Genomic DNA, 17809 nt, shown 5'->3' on the forward strand with positions numbered 1-17809 from the left:
GGTGAGAGAAGTATTTTATTCCACTTAAATTGCAATATATTCAGCTTACTAATGGCATAATTACTCTTATCACACATTCCACTTAATTTTACTCGCTTAATAGCGCTACTTTTTCCAACGCCACTACACTGACTAGCTTTTAGCATTTCCACTACTTATAATAAATTATGCGCGCTGTGTGCGTTTTGCCTTATCAGCGCTGTCCCGCGCACAGAAATGCATTTATTGCTCGCACTAAAGGTGCACGCTCAATGCATGTCAGCTAGCGCGCGCAGCAAACACGACCAACGCCTAAAAATATGCAACATTAATGTACAAGTGCAGCTAGCCAACGCGATAAGGCACGCCACAGGCAAATTTTTAATGGCGCACACACACACACACACACATACAAAGCACACATCTTAAGCGCGCACAAAGCCACAGCGCGAACGGCAGACATTAACGCGCGGTTAATTGCAATTCTTGAGACCCCACCACTTACATAAGTACGTACAGTCGCCAGCTATAAATGAGTTATGCGCCCGTGCGCCTGCAAGTACAACAAAAGTCTTACTCGTTGGAAAATTAAACAGGAATTTCATATAATTTCTTCGCTTAAGTGCCCGTGCGCGCTCATATGTATCACAAAACTGTAGCCGCACATGTACTTATGTGTGTGTGAGTATGTTGTGCTGGCACGCTGCTGCCACGAGCATGAATCAGCAACTTTAGTGGCTAATAAAAATGTTGTGTGCGAAAAATTACGAGCAAATCTCAATCGGCACATAAAAGCACGCAATCAGCGCGAACAAACGGTGTCAGCTATCGGTATCTAACGCGTATCCAATTAATTTTTAGAAAATTAACACGAAAATTGAAGAAGTTTATGGTTAGGAATTAGCTGCTTTTGGCGAGAAAGAGATATGAAAGCTAAATTAAATGGGAGTGTTGGCATTTCATATACAAAATTAAGGATATGTGGGGAGGAGGGACTCCTCTTTTTATATAAAGCTTGTTGCAGTTCTAATGGTATACTAGGTAAGGTTAGGTAAATAGGCTGATATTCTAGGGTCCACAAATAATCGCACTTGGACTGCTAGAAACGCTTGTCCATTGCGATGCCCAGAACTCCTAAGTACGGTTAAAGAAGGCCGTTCTATATCTGCAAAGCATCTGTAGCCAGCGGCAAAAATATTAAGACGACCAATATCTACTCTAGCCAATTCGGAGCGTTTGTAGAAAATATGGCAATCAAAGTGCCTCAACATAAGCAAAAGCTGAACAGTGAAGGCGAAAGTGTATCCATCATGTTCCTGCCTGCAACTTTGACAAGTTGCGTTCTCCAAAATCGTGTCCTGTTAGAACACCTGTCATTGTGTGTATTATATCTTTAACTTGCTAAGAGCTAGTAGTTCCATGGACATGGTAGTACCTTTATGTCACGTTTAGTGAGGTCATGCACTCCTTGACTAGCTATGAGACCCCTCTATCAATGGGTCTGCTATCGGAATGGTAATATGATATAAATTCAATCAGAGTTAAATTTTTTCAATTGTCATTTTGTTGTATTTGTTGTTGTGTATATGTATGTATATAATGACCTCCTCCATTTTTAGCCCAATTTATGAATGAAGACATATCTGAAATGCCTTGGTGCGTGGTAGATATTTTGCTTGCTTACAAAATTAAATTAAAAACGCGCCTAAAAGACACTTTAGAATTTTGTTTATACGTTTTTATGAGGAGTCGAAGGCAACAACTCTGCAAAAATGCATTGCAATATTTTAAAAATATTACATAGAGAGCTCCAAACATTTTTGGAAAAAGTTAAAGATGAAACTTTTTCGCATTCAAAAATTTTTTGCAAGAGCAGAGGCTTCAGAGACGCTTAAAAATCAGCAGAATTAGCAACGAGCTTTGAAAATGAAATAATCAACACTATTACATAAGGGGACTTAGAACAAAAATAATTTCAAACTGCATATTGTCCTTATTTGTATCCCAAAGGCAACCTAAAGTGACTATAGAAACATATTCGAGGAAAAAATTATGACAGCTGTCAAAGTAACAGTCAGAATCAGGCTATATGACATCCCAAAAGTAAAAATTGTAAATATGTATGCTACGAGTATACAGTTATGTGGATTATAGTATAGACAGCTATCTGGAACTAAACCTAAAGCAACTCTGAAAAAAATTCAAACAATATAGAGTTTATACAAAAAATTCTTTCATTATTTCCGTGTGTACGTAAATCAATTTACAAGCCGCCCACAACAAATGCCACACAAAATATATTTTTAGCTTAGAACATAAACATAGGTAAGTGCTAAATATAGACATTTCGGCATTTTACTCAAACCTTATTGCGAGGGAAATTGCGCACAAGTAATTGCAGTAATTTTCAAAAGGAAAAAACCAGACAATTTGGCGGAGTTTATACAGCCATAAACGCATATGTATATATGTATGCATGAACTCACAAGCACATAGGCAGCTACGCGCAGAACGTGCCTCCACACAGCTGCGACGTGAGCGCTTACTCTTAGAGGTGGCTTACAGTCGCCAGCCGACGGCTCTAAACTGGTAAACAGTTAAGGCTGCCGGAGGCGCGTGTGTTCCACAACATACGTAAGTGCTTAGAACTACGCATGTAAGCGCAGACACTGCCATTACGCACACACACACACACTCGGAGTATGATGTCTTAGCGGTAATAAAGCAGCGGTAGCACACATATGAGGTAAAATGGCGGAATTTCGCTGCGCCTTAGACCAGCTACCGCATGCGGTGGGTTGCCTCAAGGTGATTCAACAATTTCGAGCCAAATGTGATCTTACAGACAAAATTACTCATGTGCAATACATATGTACACATATGTATCAGTCGATATGGAAAATTTTGGTGGTTTCGCTGAAGGCAAGGAATTGTTGCCCTGTAGGAACACTTAATGGTGTCTTAACAAAAGAGAGCAATCTTTTGAAGATGTTGCTGTCTTTATGTTCTACTAATTTGTGAAGGGCAGTTTATGTTTTTAAGGCGGAAAATCAATAGTTATAAAGGCATATTATTAAGTTGTAGATTTCTCATAAAATTTTTCAGTTCCGTTCTGAAATTTCCTTAAAGTGTTTTATTATTTTAAAGTCATATTCTTCAGACCTACATATAAGCTTCTCTATTATATTCAGTTCCTAAGTGGTGTGCAATCATCGGCTGCTCTGAAACAATTTGCGTTCCAAGCATTCAAGAGTAGACCTGGCAGTGCGAACCAGTCAAGTATTTATTTATAATTCTTACAGCTGAATTCGTTTTGAAATTTATGTTCTCATGCATATACATACATAAGTGTACATATTGTTAGCGGATTTTTTTTAATAACACATGTTATTATGTTATATTACATACATACATACATATGTACATGTAAGTCTTTTATCACTCTTTAAGTAGAAATTTGAAACTCAGCTGCTTTGAGCTAATTCTTGGCTGTGTGTGAATGCCGTAGTCAAAGATACTCTCGTTCTAAAAAAAATAATTTGCCTTATTTCTCCTGTAAATTGATATAAAAGACGGAAATAATGCAAAGAAAATTTGAGGAAGTGTTGCGTTTAGTGTAATTTACGTCCCTCTCTCATATTTTTTGATGACTAAATTTACTTTCAAACATGCATAGATACAAATACAAATTCATATGTATGTGTATATTAGGGTGATTCAAAAAAATTTTTTTTTTTTTTTTCAATTGGTACTCGCAAAAATAGGTTCCTAGACACCTCTAAGAAAGCCTCTCCAAATATGAGTTTTTAATTGTAACGGGAAGGTCCTCCATCTAACGGTTGTCTATTTTTTCTTATTATCAGATAGAAAAATTTATATCTCGCTTCCAACTACTTGAAAAAATATTTTGTTAATTAGGTTTTGTAGAAAATTGAATGTTCTAAAATATGGTCTCTTATGATTTTTTCGTAAACCCAACCGTTTAAAAGATATTAACGGTTGAAATTTGACTATTTTTGGAAAAATTTTTTATTTCTTATGAATTTTATAACTCAATGAAAAAAAATTATTATGAATAGATTTTTGGAGAGGCTTTCTAAGAGGTGTCTAGGAACCTATTTTCCAGAGTACCAAACGAAAACAAAAAATTTTTTTTTGATCCACCCTAATATGCATTGATGTTTGACGATGAATATCTCGTAAACGCTTAACTTAATCGAAATATCGTAGTAGACCATTTTTTATAGAGCAGTAAATTTCCTACAAAACTATGTGTATCATCATTCATAATAATTTTTTTTCATTGAGTTATAAAATTAATAAGAAAAAAAGAATTTTTTCCAAAAAATAGTCAAATTTCAACCGTTAATATCTTTTAAACGGTTGGGTTTATTGTGAAAATCATAAGAGACCATATTTTAGAGCATTCAATTTCCTACAAAACCTAATTAACAAAATATTTTTTCAAGTAGTTGGAAGCGAGATATAAATTTTTCTATCTGATAATAAGAAAAAATAGAAAACCGTTAGGCAGAGGACAGGTCCGTTACAATTAAAAACTCATATTTGGAGAGGCTTTCTTAGAGGTGTCTAGGAACCTATTTTTGCGAGTACCAATTGAAAAATATAAAAATTTTTTTGAATCACCCTAGTGTATATACATATATATATACATATATAAATTATATATGTATATTTATATGTTATATGTATTATGCATATTGTAATAAACAATTTCTCGCCTTGAGCAATCTTGAGGCCTAATAAGGCAAAACAATGTTGCTAAAATAAATTGCTAATTTGCTGCAAATGGAGCTTAAATTAATTTTAAGGGAAAGCTTGGAAGGAAGGACATGTTTTAATACTTGTATTATATAAAATATATAGGTATATGTATGTATATATCGACACCTTAAATGGAAAATAACATTACATCACTTTACAAGGTTTACAGGCGAAAGAAAAACGGTATAATTGGAACCACTTATATTGAAAGAAAACTTTATTTTTGGTTATAAAATGGTTATATATTGGTTATTTATTGGTTTTATATTGGTTATATCTGACAGCGGAAGCTGAAAATTTTACGCTACATACATGTAATATGATGTAGTGAATCTAAGCCATAAAACACTCAATTTCGATTTTTTTGACGACACGTTGTTTTGCATTTTTGGTAGCGATATGTAGTTAGAAGAAATATGAGAATAAACTGGTATTTTCGGCTTTTCCTAGGCATTTGACTAAGCTCATTTGTGGTAAGGTTGCTGATGTTATCCAAGAAAGGAAAAGACCCATGTGTTCCAAATCATCTTCTAGGAAGCCAGTGGATTTAGCAACAAATTTTATTAAAGACAGACATATACTAACTCGATTACCATGTCAATGTCTGCTTAATTCAGAATTTTTTTTTATCCGATACATGATATATACATATCATATATATTTATAGCATAAAAATCAATTTGAATAAACGACTTGTAAAAATTCAATACAATTTGAGTCTTGTCATATACCAATTGGGCAGTTGCGAGACATAGCGGAAAACCATGAGTATACAATTTTTTGGGCTAAGAATTAACTTATTTTATAAAATTTGATAAAATTTTGAATTTCTAATAATTTTTTTAATTTTTTTTTCTTTAAAATCGCTTTTTTTAGGCCGTCACACAAGTTCTACCCCTTAAGGTCTTCTAAGGCACCTCAAAAATTTTTTTTTTGCCCCGGATATTTTAGCAAGTTTTAATAGTTTCCATGAAAGTATTGAATGTGCTCTTGTTACTAAAAAAATTTCGTATCATAGATTTTGATCAATTACATTACTTAACAAATCTGATGGGAATATTTGCGACTAATGTGCTAAGAGAACTGCGGGATTTTGAGCTGTGCTGATTACGAATTTGAATTCAAAGATTTTCCATCATGTACAGCATTTGTCATCTTAGTAAATGGTGTTGGTTTGACCTTTACATGCTTTGACTACAACACAGAAAACCAACGTGTTAGGTATTTTTTACTAAAATTTTCTGTTTTAGCGACTCAAAATTAGCAAGAATCAGCATCTAACGTCAGAGTCGAAAAATGATTTTCAACTAGTGTTATCAGCTTATTATAAAAAAAGTTTACCTTTCCAGTGAAGATTAGTGTTCTGTGCCCTCTTGATTCTCATTTTAAGTTTATTTACCGATAACATGCGAAAAATGTGGAATGTTTTAAGGTTTAAGTGTTAAGTGTTAACATCGGCAATTCATTTTGACAATTTTAACCATAAGACACCAAGTTATGAAGAAGTTGTGCATAATATGCTGACAAACTTTCAGAATCTAGGAGTAGAATCAATTAATATAGACGATCTCCGTAATCATGCGGAAAGATTTTCGAATAATTTAAGAGAATACAGTGAGGAGGGCGATTTCACCAAAACTTAAGAGTGATGGCAGAAAACTTGCGGTCTTTTAAAAATATTTCGACTGGAAAACTATAAAGAAAAGTCTCATTCAAGAAGTTATATTGAAATAGTATAAGCAACGTTCTCGACATTTGGCTCTCTGTTTGTGCCAAATGTCACATCAAAACAATCACTGATGCTAGTATTTTTGCGATGAGTAAAATTATTCAACAAAAAAGTTCCATTAAATTTTGTGTGCGAAATCAAGTTTATGGTGCCGAAAGTTCAGAATTCTGGAAGAGGCCTTCGGTGAAAACTGTTTGTCGCGATAAAGTGCTTTTGTTTGGTACAAATTATTCAAACAGGATCGAGAACTCGTTGATGATGAATCACGGCCAGGACGGCCATCAACATCAACTAATGATCAACAGACAATAAAATTAAGGAATTGGTGCTGAGGATTTGACGATTACCAGTCAGAAATCTTATTAACATCGTTGGAATATCGGAAGGATCAGTGAAAAACAGTTTGAAAGATCATTTGGGTCTAAGAAAAGTGAAAGCACGATTGATTCCAAAATCAATAATTTTTTTCGAAAAACAGGTTCGCGTTATCGTTTTCCGACTTCAAATATGTCAGGAAATGTATTAGTACTGGCGATGAGTTTTGAGTCTATGCTTACGACCCGGAAACAGACGATCAATCGGCCGAATTTCGCGGCAAAGCTAAGCCGAGGCTGAAAAACTTACGTCAAAGAATGCTAAAATTAAAGTTCTGTTGACAGTTTTCTTTGGTTATCGAGGTGTGGCGACTCGGAATTCCTTCCGACCGACTGGCCCATTTGAGCAAAGGAAATTACTTTGAGGGGGACCACAATGTAAAGAGACAATAAATATTTAAGAGTAGACAAGAGCAAATCTCTTAAAATTAATTATAGAGTCATGAACTGTGGCCACAAATATAGCAAAAATCGATCTTATATCTAGAACAACAGAACCACCTTAGATCAGTGTAATAAGTTCTTAAAAACTTGACAATTTTTATTCCATATTTGGATTTTAGTAATTTCTGATATTAAATATAAAAAAGTTTTATACTTTTGTATCACCATAATTTCAGTTAACGATACTCTATTAAGTATTCTGAAACTGCCTGGGACTCCTTAAAAAATTTCGAAATTTTTACAAGTTTTTCTTTTATTGTTTTAAATTCCCTTATATATTGGTTATTAACATATAGAATTAATTACTTTAAGTACTAATTAAATGAATGCCGAGTTAAGTTGGGATGTAGCTTTTGTCAAATTAAACCTAATCTCGTTTGTGCATTTAAGCGGATTATGTAATCGTCAAGCGAAGCGTACATATAAATATGCTTACAACTGTAGCACAATGGTGCATATACAAACGAATTTTCATTGTCGCCGAATACACAACTAAAAGCGACTGAACTCAATGGATGTGAACGACTGGAAGGGGGGAGAGCGGCCCCGGTGCCTTTAAAGCGCACTTACGAGCACTGTGAGCATAATTTGCTTTGTTCTTGTTAATCATAATTTGCAGACAAAAAGGCAAACGTAATTTAATTTCACTCAAAAACAACAAATGAATATTCAAGCGTGTGCGTGTGTGCGTGTGCGCTAGAGTGGGTGCTTTCCTGCGTAATTGCGCAACAACGACAACAACAATATGTGTAATGACAGCAGCGACAACTGTAGAAATGGCAACAGTATTAATGCAAAAATACAAAAGCACAACAACAACAACAACAGTAGGAGTTACAACAAGAACAATCATAGTTAAAAGCAGAGAAATGCCGAGACGAGCTGATGCGCACACACGATGCCTTGGGGCACGCACTTAATGCCGTGCCACGCTGTGGGGTACATTGGCGTCGGCGGTGTGGGCGGACGAAGTGGCAGCTGCAGCTTGTATTGAATTTTGCCATTTCGCAGTTGAGCTACGCCTTTCGAAAATCAGCACGCACACATGCGCTGCTATTTGCTCCGCTGCAAGCGTATGTGTGACTATTCCGGTGGAGATGTATGTGTGTGTGTGGGGAGGGGACAGTGTTTTGCTTACCCGCTGGCAGCAACATGAACTTGTCACACACACACGCGTGCAAATGCGATGAAATTTCGCTCGAAGTGTGTGTGTGTCGTGTCGCAACAGTGACAACAAATATTTGAACAAATTGCACACAGCAGTTTGTTGTTGGCGACGGCAGAACGAAGAAATTACATTAAATATGAAGCATTATGCTAATTATTGCTTATTTTATTGTGTTCAGCAAAAGTGAAAAGCATTCGAATGAAATCTAGAAATCCACCGAAGGCAACATAGCACAATGCTACGCAGCAGCAACAAAAATAACAACAACAAAAGTTAACAATTAGTCAACTGCACTGGCAGCCACTTCGTTGGCATTGCGTCGAAGCTGCAAAGTGCACGTATGCATGTGTGTGTGTGTGTGCAAGTGGCAAGCACATTGCTGCAAAGAATTTTCGGGAATGTGAGTAATGACAAATTAAGCTCACACACACACACACACACAACCAGTCAATCCACTGACGGCTGCACCCAACGTAGCCAGCTTGTGGCTGCAGGGTCGTTGGAAGTCAGCGCACTCTCGGTGCCCTGCTGTTGGCAGGATATGAGCACAAAGATTTGACTTAAATGACAAAATACACAGTGTGCTTTGTCCTCGAATGGCTTGTATTGCTGCAACATGTCAACAACTGTATGTGCGTGTGGCCAGAAGGCTACTCCCAATTCGATTCTGTTTTGTTTCTGACTTTGCTCTTTACTGTCACTCAGCGCTGCAATGTGCAATGTGTAATTAAACTACGCAGTATTTTTGAATTTGTACCACAAATAGGAGGAACTCGATCAGGTTCGAAATGTTTACACTGCAGTTATGGCATAGGGTTAAGCCTTCTTCGAGGTATAGGCGACGATGACACTTAACTTGATTTGAATTTTTGTTTTGGGACATCATGGTAAATATTGCTTTTGAAAGCTTTGCAAGAAGTTAAAGGTACTGTTATTGTAGGAGGTTTCGCAAACAAGTGCCCGGAGAGTTTTTTCCAATCTAGTCATTACTTTAAGTGAGATATTAAAGACCAGGGAAAACGACTGTTTCTCTAATGAACGCAGAACTTAAAGGGGTTATTAAGGAGAAATAGTGTAAGCTCACTGGCTGAAAACTCGAGCAGCGCCCTTTTGCTCGCGATCAAAGCCATTTTCAGGAACAAATTGGACGAGTTGGCTAAGTCATAACTTTTGAGACGTACCCAAGATTAGAATTGTTCTGGAACACCAAACTCAGCTCCAAACGTATTTTAAATAAGTAGCGCAAAATAGATGGAATTATACAACCAAATGCAAGACAGCGATACAAATATTGCCAAGCTATAACCAGACAAAAAATAAGGACTTATTACATAGATACGGGAAAAGTATATACAGACATGGTATGAAGATATAAGGTCTTACGATAGTAAGACGCTGCCAGCGTTTATTGAGCTCTATTGGGACTTTACCGACGTACGTAGATACCGCAGATTTGTTCTCAGCCAGACTCAAGTGCATTCGAAAATATTGAAAGGCGGTCTTCTACCTTCCTGGGTAGATTTTCGGGCTTATATTTGAATATGGTTTGCAAAAAGTAGAGTAGAAATGATATTGCAAACTTTTTTAAATCAATAGTTAATTTTTAAACTTAAATTCCATTCTTCGTTTATTTTGAAAACTTTGCCATGGTCGTGTACTAGAATGAGCAACTGCCGACTAGACGTAGTCTAATACTTCAGATCCTTGAAAAACCTTTTTTCTATGTCTTCTTTCATAATCCCACTTATCACTAAATAAAAGTTTTTTTTTTTTTTTTGTGATATATAAAAACTTGACAAAATGATTAGATAAGGCTTTTTTGACCATATTCATAACACTACTTCTGGGAAAACGTGTTTACAGCTGATTGAGCGAAGTGAACAGTCAACGCAAGTACGGTAAGTATGTAAAAACAACAAAATTTTGATCAAATCTGTTATAGGACATGCTTCTAGTCATTAGAAATATGAAAAAAGTCGACTTTTTAACCACACAAAAGTGAACGACTCCCTCCATTCTTAGATTTTTCTAAACTTTGACTAAAGACCCACTTAATTTCACCAGTTCTATATAGGATTAGGGTCAAAGGCAGGGAGTTATTGCTTGACAGTTCTGTCGTTATCAAAGATGTGCGAGGTCTGTAGGTATCTCACGAAATGATCTCTTTAACCCCTTCATTTACTATCAATCAGGTCTGCCTTACAAACTAAGTTATGGGGTAGACGATAGTTAAAGATTAAGGACTACCAATCTTAGCTTCTAAGCCTTCTGTAGTTACTCGTAGCGTTTTAATTTTAGTATCTTAGAAGTCTAAAGGTTTTATAGTAAATATATGTTTTAAATATTACCGTAAAAATTTATATTCGAATAACTAACTGATTGCAGAGTATAGTGCATAAGTTTGGAAGTCCATGCCGCAGCTACAAGTTGACCAAACAGATCTCTATCTTTACAACTTTCCGCCACTTTCTTCAAATTAAATATGCCAATAAGCAACTATATGCAGACCTAACTGCTTTTTATTTAAGTATTTCATATGTTACACTATTTGCTAGACATTTTTATAAATATTCCATTTTCAGATCAACACATTTTAATTAAATCTGACAGCAACAACAACAACAAAAGGCACATAAGTGTATAAGAGCAATCGTTTCATATGCCTTTCTGTTTTGAAGGCGTACACACGCATTCACACATTCCTCAGGCACAAAATTAAATTCAAATTGCAATTCGACGGCGTCTAAAATGCTGTGACAGTGGCGGTGAGCGGCGAGATGGGGAAGGAAGCAGGCAGCTGTAATGAATTAAAAACAATTTTTGAGCGTAGCGACGTTTAATTCGACAATTTCCCGCTGACAGACACGCACAACGCATGCTACAAACAAGGATATGTGAGAGGCGCGTCGGCAGGAGAGGGTTGGCAGCGTGACGAGCTGTGCGAGAAATGAAAAGCATTTCCGTAAACGGTGCCATATTGTAAAACATGCACGTTTAATTAGAAAATATTCGAAAACGTTTGCGCGTGTGTGTTAGTGTGTGCGTATACGCATATGTATATATGTAGATATATAAGGGCAGGATATGATGACTAGGCGCAGCGGATTTCCACTTTACAGCTGCGTAAGTTTGAGCATTAGACTTTTCAACATCAACGCAGCCAAGTTAATTGTAAGTACTTAAATTCCTCGCTTTTTACACATACATATGTATATACCTGTGTCGCAATGCCTTCTAATGTCACACTCACAAGTTTATATGTTTACGCCGCATTGCCAGTTTAAGACGAGTGGGGTTTTTTGCAGCAAACGTTTGTTGGCCCTTTCGGCCGTTTGGGTACTCGAACGCATACAAATATATTTGTTATTGTATTTGAGTCCACTAGGTCTTAAAACAAAAATATTTCGGAAGTAAATTTAAGCTAGATCTTGTCAATACGCACCTATAGAGCGTCTTGATAGGAGCTTTTAGCTCAGAAAATCTAATATTCTTTGACCTACTTAAATTTATTCCTCAACTTTAGCTCAAATATGTCATTAAATTGTTGGTTAAAACCATGACAGAATACGATTGTCTTTGTTTTTGTGCGTTTGGCGAAAGAACTAAACCTTTTCGACGATCTTATGGTATCCAGCTATATACAAATAACCTTAAGGTGCTACTCAGCTTTAATTTCGGTCTTCTACACACCATGCATCTCTTGCAACCTTTGTATAAGAAAGAGCTAAACGACAAAAGTTTCAGTTAGATTTATCAATTGAACCTTAAGAAGCCCATAGCAGCTTTAACAAAAATTTCTGGTAGGACTATTGGGTAGTTAACCAGTGAATTAACAGGTAGTTGGCCGATAGTAGTTTATCGCTCAATGAATTTCGAAGCTTAGACAACTAAATTCACTAAATAAATAATGTATGCTTCAAATTAAACAAATATCTCTGGTAGCGCTATTGGGTAATTAACCAGTCACTTAACCGAATGCTAACTACTTAGTTAACTAGTAGTGTGTTTCCCAATTAATTTCGATTAAAATTAAATTTAAAAGTTTATAAAGATTACAAATGTTAACGCTATTGGGTAGTTAACTAGTGACTTAACCGATAGGTAACTACTTCCTTAACTGGTAGTGTATTGCTGAATGAATTTCGAAGCTTGAAAAACTTATAAATTTTATAAATTTGTAAGGCTTATAATACATATGGGCATTTTCACGGTAACGGACGCGACATTCGTACGCTTTTAAGTGCGTCCAAAACAAGGAAGACAAAGGAAAAGTTTATATATATTTACATTGTTTTGAAGGGCTGACGCAGTACTAGATTTTAATATATACGGGAAGGTTCTACTACAAATAAGTACGTAGTTATAAGCAATTATAAAGTGATACGGACGCGACAAAAATAGAAGTTTTTTTGAGGCGCATTCAGAAATATACAAAATTCAGCAAATTAAGGATTTATATATATATAAAAAATATATATATTAATAAATGCGAACAGATGACTGTTATTCGTAGGTTTATGAAATATGTTAATTTTCCCTTAGTTTTTTTTAATTGAGTATAGAAGAAATACGGACGCGACATAACGGACGCGACAAAATCTTCCAAGAACAAAGAAATACAATTTTTTCATTATAACACTTCAATTTTATTGAAAATTAAGCAAACCAATAACGTAAATTAAAAATTCAAGTAACATTTTAGTAAAAATGACTTAAAAAATTAAGAAGAAAGTTATTAGTTTTTAGTATGGCGGTCCAAGCAACTTCAATAAATTTACTGTCGAAATATGAAAACCAATGCAAACTCTTAACTGCTTTGATATTTGGAATATTTTGCCATAACTCTGACAGTTGATTACAAAACTATCAATTTGTGTTTCAGAGATATACAAAATGTTAACTCCATGAATGTTGTTCTTAGCACATTCATAGAAGCATGAATAATCACCGAGAACAATATTTTTTGCTTTAACGATTTGCCAGACGTTTTCGTTTCGGCACCTATTCCGTCTACTGCACCTTTGCCATGTGAAGTGGCAAAAAAATTCCACTCTAAGATTTCGCGTGGGTCAATCTATCACTGATAACAGCAAAAGACAAACATCATCTTGAACTTCGTTTTGGAATGTCAAACGATAATTTTCAGCAAAATCAACTTGCATAACAATTTCATTAGCTGCTACATTTTTTTTTTTTAGTTTCAAAGTAATTTTGTTGGTGACATTTAACAAAACAATGCATTTTAAAAGCTGGTAGCTGAATCTCTATATCATGAATTAAGTCGATTAATGGACCAATAGTGTAGTTTAAAGTTATGTGATCCACCATACTCCACTGTTCCATTTGATTTGCGTATTAAATTTATTAATAAACTGTATCTAGTTCCAGATCGTCTTTAATATCGCGTACACAGCTGTCCCAATTATTAGCCATGCACTTTTCATTCATAACGTCGCAGCAAACTGATGTAAGAAATAATTCAGCTTTGGCAGGAATCTGCGGTATAATCTTTGCACAGCCTTCTAGTAGAAAAATAAAATTTGCTTGGTACTTACAGATACCCATATTGTGTCGTAAATTATTGATTAACTGAATGTAAGTTGGCTTAGAACGAATAAAAATAGTTTTGCAGACTTTTTCTTCGGTATATTCGGCTTTGAAAAGTTGATATGCTTCTGTTAAGGCCATAAGCATAAAACGTTTTGAGGCTACTTTCCCATTGATTATCATTGTATCCTTTCTCCCAGGAGCTTGAACGCTGATTCCATCTTGCAAAAAGAATTGTTCAATTAATTTTCGCGCATCTGGCTTTTTGATGACTTGGTTGTATTTTCATTCATCGTTTCTGTTGGCTTAATATATTTATTGCATAAAGATTTGAGGATAGCTATTTTTCTATTCAGGTTTTTAGGTAGCGCAGCCTCAACTTTTTTAATTGCTTTTCTTATCGTTTGTTTACAGCTGTAAATTTCGCAATTCAAATTGTCAATATTATTTATGCTCTTTTTTTGCCGCAAAACTTGCTGTCTAACACGGTCCTTTTCTTTCTTCTTTTCTAATAAATTGCAATCACTTTTCAATTTTTGCGATAATCTTTTTCGGTACTCTTGCTTTCGTTTTGCTTCTTTCTTCTTGTATTCCTGCCATTTCTCGACGTTTTCTTTCATTTTCTCTCTATACTTCATTGTTATTGCTTTTCTTGTTTCTTTTGCCGTTTTTGCCATCAATAAAATTTTAATTTTATGCAATTTCTACAACTTTATTTAATATTTAAGGTTTACGGTAACGGACGCGACGAATTTCAAACACCAATAAATTTTTTTAATCGTTTTTGCCGAGAGCCAATTATTACTTTTTTTAAGTGAAATGATGTATCTGCTTTTAGTCTGAAAGCAATTTACACTTCAACACTTTGTTCACTAATGAGAACAATAAATGATGTTTTTCGGTAACGGACGCGACATACGAATATAAGCAGAAGCAAACACAAAAAACTACCGTTATTCGATCTCCACTCAGTCTGTCTGCTTGTTGAACATTATGTTACTATCAGCAGAAGATTTTTAAATTATAAAAACATCATAGTATTACTTTGAATTAGGGAATATAACAAAGGAAAAACGTTGGTATATTTGGTCAAAAAAGTCAGATTTTGTAAAATTTTGTGTATTCGTTGTATATTTCGGCTCAAAATTAGAAGAAAATAAAAATTCCTTTATATTTATAAAATAAACACATTTGAGATTTATTATTCATCAACAGAAAGTTTTCAGGAACTGTTTGAATTTTGCACGCGTGGTGGACCTTTTTGTGAAAATGCCCATATGTATACATAAACATAGTTAGCTTTAGTGACTGAGCATATGTAAAATATTTTGAAATTTTAGTTTGGTGGCAATCACCAACGTCATAATTGCCAAATTAGTTTGCTTAATAAGATTTTAATCGCCGTTGAACTCACGTTTCTGGCACGAGTGGCTTACGGCAATAGAAACCTAGACTTTCCACACATGACAGCAAGTTTTTTATTAAAGTCAGAGCGACAGATGCTGCTTAACGGATTTTGCCAACTCTAATTACACTTTAATATTTCCTAGACATTCATTTGAAGAAATAATAATAAAGGTAAGGCAAGTATTTGGGGGAAAATTAAAAATTATTTCTCTTCAAGCTCAGAAGGTGAAGGAAAATTTATTTTACTTTCCTTTGCAAAAATTAAATATGCTATTTTGATGTGAGAATAGTAAATTTAAGCTCTTCATATATAAAAATTTAGCTAATTTTAGACATTTACACCCACACATATATAAACATACATATATACAAGCAGTCCTTAAAGCCACCAGCTTCACTGCTCTCCATTCATGTGGACCCCCTTGGAGCAGACATATTAACTCATTTGAGCAATTACTCACTTCGCTAGCTTCCTTGTAGCGGACACTCACGCCAAGCTGCTTCGAATATATTATACGCTTAAGAGTAAATATGTATATGTGTGTGTGTGTTTGTGACTATGAATATCCATGAGGATTTTTCAGATCATCGCGACGGCGACTTTTGACTGCCCGCCAGTTGCACGTGCAGCCAAAGCATTGAGCACTCATGCAAATACTTTCACACAGATATACTATACATGTACACATACACAAATACGTCTGTGTGTGTGTGTGTGAAAGGGAGCAACTAGCAGCGTCATTGTAAACTCATTAACTTAACGAGCTACATTGTGAATGAATAAAAGGATTATTAACAAATCACTGATTTTGAGCATAAACGAGTGCCAAACCCACTATCTGCATACAGACACACACACACATACACACATGCATACATACAGCACCGAGTACTGGGATGGTAATACCCGCAGAGCGCATACACACACACATGCATATGCAGATGGCATTATGATGGGTTGACGTATTGTCATCGAGCGACCGCCGCAAACTGCCGACTAACCACCGCAACGAGGCAAAACGAAGCGCGAGAAGGGCAACGCGGCGTGTAAAGCAAGCAAAAAAATATTAAAATAAAATAAAGCGAATAACTTATAATGGACAACTTGTTTGATGTATCGCAGAGATTGTGCCTCACAAACACACACACTCATATAGAGAGAATGACAGCAGGCTGATTGTCATGTACGAGCACGACACTCGACACACGCCCACAACTACAACAATGCAAAATTTATGAAATTAACCCGTTGGCTGTGGCAAGTGACGGCTGCACCCCCTCCAGTGCACCGCTCCGCCGACCGTCACAGGGACAACTGTCGGGCCATGTTGTGGTGTGGGATCCGATTGCTGGAAGGGCTGGGTGCGGATTTGTTTTGATGAATTGTGACACGATGCGGCTTGTTGTTGTTATTGGTGCGTATATGTTGTTGTTGCAGTCGCTGAAGGTGGGCACCCATATGTCAGTCAATTTGTGCCGCAGTTTGGATCAAGGTTTCGGTGTCGTAAATCAGCAAACGGAAATCAAAGTTGATTGCCGTGACTTTGATCAGTTGACTGGCGGATAACAAGAAGGAAATTATTGCTGCTGTTGTGACTCACACGCGGCAAATATGAGCGAAATATGAGTAGTCGAAGCAGTGGTGCAGGTGGAGAGGCGGCGGTTGCTGAAGTACGAGGTGCCTTCGATTAGAAGAGTTGTCAGTCAGCTGTGCAGGATGTGCTAGAAATTAGATACTTGTGTGTGTCGAGTTTACTGGAATTAGCATAATAAAGGGTGACATGGTGAGTGAAGACCTCAGTGCTGCTATTTGTGTTTACTGTACAAGAACGGCGCGGTGTTTCTTCTGCGTATCGATTTCTGTTTGCAAATGCTTTCTAATAGATTGATTTCGCTAAGTAGGACAAATGGCTATTATATACTGCTATGAGGTATGATGTCATGGTCCAGTCGGTTAGATATTACATATACTATATTTAAATACATACGTTTCTTTTTAGCCAGTTCCACTCCTGTGCTCATCAAAAATTTTTATACTCTCGCAACAATGTTGCTAAGGAGAGTATTATAGTTTTGTTCACATAACGGTTGTTTGTAAGTCCTAAAACTAAAAGAGTCAGATGTAGGGTTATATATACCAAAGTGATCAGGGTGACGAGTAGAGTCGAAATTCGGATGTCTGTCTGTCCGTCCGTCCGTCTGTCCGTCCGTCCGTCCGTGCAAGCTGTAACTTGAGTAAAAATTGAGATATCATGATGAAACTTGATACACGTATTTAAGAAGGTTAAGTTCGAAGATGGGCAAAATCGGCCTACTGCCACGCCCACACAATGGCGGAAACCGAAAACCTATAAAGTGTCATAACTAAGCCATAGG

The 17809-nt window shown here is 36.0% G+C and overlaps 1 protein-coding gene across 1 annotated transcript in view; it reads right to left on the reverse strand.

The window, feature by feature from the left end:
- LOC120782628 overlaps window positions 1-17809 on the reverse strand; it is a 406655-nt gene that overhangs the window by 49713 nt on the left and 339133 nt on the right. The gene's annotated exons all lie outside the window — the stretch shown is intronic.

This window comes from Bactrocera tryoni, chromosome 1, assembly GCF_016617805.1.
Source record: "Bactrocera tryoni isolate S06 chromosome 1, CSIRO_BtryS06_freeze2, whole genome shotgun sequence".
NCBI classification, from domain to species: Eukaryota; Metazoa; Arthropoda; class Insecta; order Diptera; family Tephritidae; genus Bactrocera; species Bactrocera tryoni.